We start from the raw sequence: 5,000 nt of genomic DNA on the forward strand, positions 1-5,000 counted from the left end.
TTTCACAGTCTGAATTAGTTCATACTTACACATGCATGGCTTAATCTTTGAGACAAGCATATGACTACTGGCAGGATCAACCAGGTAGCATTCCTTGGCGACACCACGACCCGCACGATCCCCGACGCCGATGAGACGAGGGGGGACGAGACGGGCGAGGAAGTCGTTCTTATCGGGCACGAGCGGCTCGAAATGGGCGGTCGCAGGGGCGGAGGCCCCCGCGCCGGCATCGCATTCTGCATCCGAAAGCACGAGCGATCGCGCGCGGGCCAGTTCAGCGGGAGTCCGCTCGACTGGAACACGGGCGCCACTGCTAGGCTCGCCCCGCGCCCCCGAGGAGGCGCGCGGCGGGGAGAGGGACAGCTTCACATTCGAGTTCCACCGAAGTGGGTACGCAGCACAGGAACCCCGCCTCGCCGCAAGGCACCCAGGGGGCCTTGGGCCGAGAGTGATGGGGGCAGCAGGCCGACAGTTCGGTGCACCAGCACGGAGCCTGCCGACACGGACAGCCCGATTACCGCTCATGCGACTCTGCGTACACGCGACAACAATCCCGACGAGCGAACCACGGCCACGAGAGCAAGTGGAAACACCCGAGCGAGATCGTGCCCGCACCGCTGGACGCGAAGTATCTCGAAGGGACAAGCAACAAGCCGGACGCGAAGGATCTCGAAGGGACAAGCGACAGGCCACGGGGGGAAACGACAGGGACAATCATGCGGGGGGCTGTCTGCCCCGGCTCGCAAGACGGAGGCCAGGCCTCGGCAGCGGGCACGTCACGCCACGAGGTCGGGGATTGCGAGGAGAGCCAACGCATGGGCGCGCGCACGACAATTTAATGCCACGCCCACGCCAGCGTAGAGCTCTCCTCGCAATCCCCAAGCTCGGCGGTCCGCACCAGCCGCGTCGGCCAGGCCTCCATCTTGCGAGCACGGGCAGCTGCCACCGCAGCCGGAGGCGAAGGATCTCGAAGGGACAAGGGACAGGCCGCGGGGGGGAACGACAGGGACAATCATGCGGGGGGCTGTCAGCCCCGGCTCGCAAGACGGAGGCCAGGCCTCGGCAGCGGGCACGTCACGCCACGAGGTCGGGGATTGCGAGGAGAGCCAACGCATGGGCGCGCGCACGGCAATTTAATGCCACGCCCACGCCAGCGTAGAGCTCTCCTCGCAATCCCCAAGCTCGGCGGTCCGCACCAGCCACGTCGGCCAGGCCTCCGACTTGCGAGCAGGGGCAGCGGCCACCGCCGCCGTGACGTCGCGGCAAGCAGACAGCCGCGCAGCAGCTGCCAGCACCTTGGCACAAGCACGGCAAATGAATGCCATGCCCACGCCGCGGATAAGCAGCCCCAACGCGCCCGACGGCTTGGAGCGGGTCCCGAAGACGGTGGCCGGAATCGGGTCGTCGCCGGCCGGAAAACGGGTCATCGATGCCGGCAATACTTCGGGCCATGAGGCCCCCCACCTTAGTCCGAGTTTAGCAACAGCCCACATATCCCCCGCGGCAGGCCTATGGGCGCCAGGCCAGCGCGCCCCATGGCCAGTCAGGGGGCACCCCCCTAAAGAGCAATAAGTGTCATTGAAGCTCTGGCAGGGGGAGACACTACTAGGTCCCAGCTGTCACCCCCCCTCTAAAAAATTCATTTCTTGGTATTTTGAGCTGAAATTTTGCACAGAGGTTGGCAAAAATCCAATCCAACTTTATTAATTTTTCCAGAATTTTTCGAGGTCGGGAAGTATTTTTTTTTATTTTCCTACCATTAAAAATCGAGGAAATCGGAAAAAATAGGAACCGGCTCGGAATGACCCCAAATTCAGTGGGCAGCCTCATAAAAATATGGCTGATTTTACTGGATTGATTTCATGTGGAAAGCACGACGTTTTGTTGTAGGAATGCGGGAACCCCGGCGGCTCGCCTGCCGCGGCCAGCGACGTCGGGCTGGCCCCTGCAGCGCCTAGCCTCTCCCACGCGGGGGGCAGGCCAGAGCGCGGGGGGCCAGGGCCCGAAGGCAGCCCCCCCGCGGGCGAGAGAGCAAGCCAGCAGGGGCTGTCGCCTGCCGCGGCCAGCGACGTCGGGCTGGCCCCTGCAGCGCCTAGCCTCTCCCACGCGGGGGGCAGGCCAGAACGCGGGGGGCCAGGGCCCGAAGGCAGCCCCCCCGCGGGCGAGAGAGCAAGCCAGCAGGGGCTGTCGCCTGCCGCGGCCAGCGACGTCGGGCTGGCCCCTGCCGCGGCCAGCGATGTCGGGCTGTCGCCTGCCGCGGCCAGCGACGTCGGGCTGGCCCCTGCAGCGCCTAGCCTCTCCCACGCAGGGGGCAGGCCAGAACGCGGGGGGCCAGGGCCCGAAGGCAGCCCCCCCGCGGGCGAGAGAGCAAGCCAGCAGGGGCTGTCCGCGCGTCGCGCAGCGCGGCATGGCTGCGGGGGCCGCGCGCGCGCGCGCCCAAGCGCCCAAGGGCCCCCAAGGGCCCCAGGCCCTCAGGCCCCAGCGCCCCAGCGCCCAGCGCGGGCGGGCGCGCGCGCGCGCGTGGTCTTTGAGGGGCGCCGGCCTGGTGGCTCCCTAAAGAGCAATAAGTGTCATTGCAGCTCTGGCAGGGGGAGACACTACTAGGTCCCAGCTGTCACCCCCCCTCTAAAAAATTCATTTCTTGGTATTTTGAGCTGAAATTTTGCACAGAGGTTGGCAAAAATCCAATCCACCTTCATTAATTTTCCCAGAATTTTTCGAGGTCGGGAAGTATTTGTTTTAATTTTCCTACCATTAGAAATCGAGTAAATCCGCAAAACTAGGAACCGGCCCGGAATGACCCCAAATTCAGTGGGCAGCCTCATAAAAATATGGCTGATTTTACTGGATTGGTTTCATGTGGAAAGCACGACGTTTTCTTGTAGGAATGCGGGAACCCCGGCAGCTCGCCTGCCGCGGCCAGCAACGTCGGGGACGCTGGCCTGCGCTGTCGAGCCCGCGAGGGCTGTCTCCGCGGCAGGCCCCCCCTGAACGGGGCACGACAGGCCACCGCGCTGGCTCGTCCAGCGTCGACAGTCCCTCGTCCAGGTTTCAGATCGCGCCAAGTCGAACCCATGACCTGCTCAAGCCATCGTGCGCTGCCGAATTCGCATCTGCGTGTAGGCTGCCATTCCACGCGGCAGCCCCTGTTTTCGTCAGCGTGCCCCCCTGACGTATTTTCCTGCCTGGCCCAGTCCAGCGTCCAGCCCCTGTTCGTCGAAAAATCTGCGCTGCCGATTTTCCACGCGGCAGCCCCTCTTTTCGTCAGCGTGCCCCCCTGACGAATTTTCCTGCCTGGCCCGGCCAGTCCAGCCCCTGTTCGTCGAAAAATCTGCGCTGCCGATTTTCCACGCGGCAGCCCCTCTTTTCGTCAGCGTGCCCCCCTGACGAATTTTCCTGCCTGGCCCGGCCGGTCCAGCATCCAGCCCCTGTTCGTCGAAAAATCTGCGCTGCCGATTTTCCACGCGGCAGCCCCTGTTTTCCTCAGCGTGCCCCCCTGACGAATGTTCGTCGAAAAATCTGCGCTGCCGATTTTCCACGCGGCAGCCCCTCTTTTCGTCAGCGTGCCCCCCTGACGAATGTTCGTCGAAAAATCTGCGCTGCCGATTTTCCACGCGGCAGCCCCTCTTTTCGTCAGCGTGCCCCCTGACGAATTTTCCTGCCTGGCCCAGTCCAGCGTCCAGCCCCTGTTCGTCGAAAAATCTGCGCTGCCGATTTTCCACGCGGCAGCCCCTCTTTTCGTCAGCGTGCCCCCCTGACGAATTTTCCTGCCTGGCCCGGCCGGTCCAGCATCCAGCCCCTGTTCGTCGAAAAATCTGCGCTGCCGATTTTCCACGCGGCAGCCCCTGTTTTCCTCAGCGTGCCCCCCTGACGAATGTTCGTCGAAAAATCTGCGCTGCCGATTTTCCACGCGGCAGCCCCTCTTTTCGTCAGCGTGCCCCCCTGACGAATGTTCGTCGAAAAATCTGCGCTGCCGATTTTCCACGCGGCAGCCCCTCTTTTCGTCAGCGTGCCCCCTGACGAATTTTCCTGCCTGGCCCAGTCCAGCGTCCAGCCCCTGTTCGTCGAAAAATCTGCGCTGCCGATTTTCCACGCGGCAGCCCCTCTTTTCGTCAGCGTGCCCCCCTGACGAATTTTCCTGCCTGGCCCGGCCAGTCCAGCCCCTGTTCGTCGAAAAATCTGCGCTGCCGATTTTCCACGCGGCAGCCCCTCTTTTCGTCAGCGTGCCCCCCTGACGAATTTTCCTGCCTGGCCCGGCCGGTCCAGCCCCTGTTCGTCGAAAAATCTGCGCTGCCGATTTTCCACTCCGCAGCCCCTGTTTTCGTCAGCGTGGCCCCCTGACGAATTTTCCTGCCTGGCCCGGCCAGTCCAGCGCCCAGCCCCTGTTCGTCGAAAAATCTGCGCTGCCGATTTTCCCCGACGAACCTGCAGCTGCACAAATCCGCGCTGCCACTGCCCCATTGTCTGGACCAACAGTCTTTTCCATCAAGCCCTGGACTATAAATCGTCCAGACTCATCGCCAGCACCCGCTGCCGATTCTGCCGACTTTGCCGATTTCGTCGGCGCTGCCGATTCCAACACTGCCCGCCGTGCCTGAACCAGCGCTGTTTCGTCAGCGTGTCCCCTTGACGAATTTCCCTGCCTGGCCTGGACAGTCCATCTTCCAGCCCATGTTCATCGAAAAATCTGCGCTGCCGATTTCCCCGACGAACCTGCAGCTGCACAAATCTGCGCTGCCGATTTCCCCCCCTGTCGGCATGGCTGCCGCTGCCCCGATGTCCAGACCAACAGTCTTTTTTGTCGACTTTGCCGATTTTGTCCGCGCTGCCGATTCCAACACTACCCCCTGCATCCAAACCAGCATTGTTTCGTCAGCTCTTCCCCTGACGATTTTAGCCCTGTAACAAACAGTAGGCCTCCAATCCCGCCAACGGGAGCCAAGTTGATAGGGAAGAGAATTGAATGACGCGCCTGGTCCTCGCACCCCGCCACCCGAGGG

This window comes from Populus nigra, chromosome 2, assembly GCF_951802175.1.
Source record: "Populus nigra chromosome 2, ddPopNigr1.1, whole genome shotgun sequence".
Taxonomy (NCBI): domain Eukaryota; kingdom Viridiplantae; phylum Streptophyta; class Magnoliopsida; order Malpighiales; family Salicaceae; genus Populus; species Populus nigra.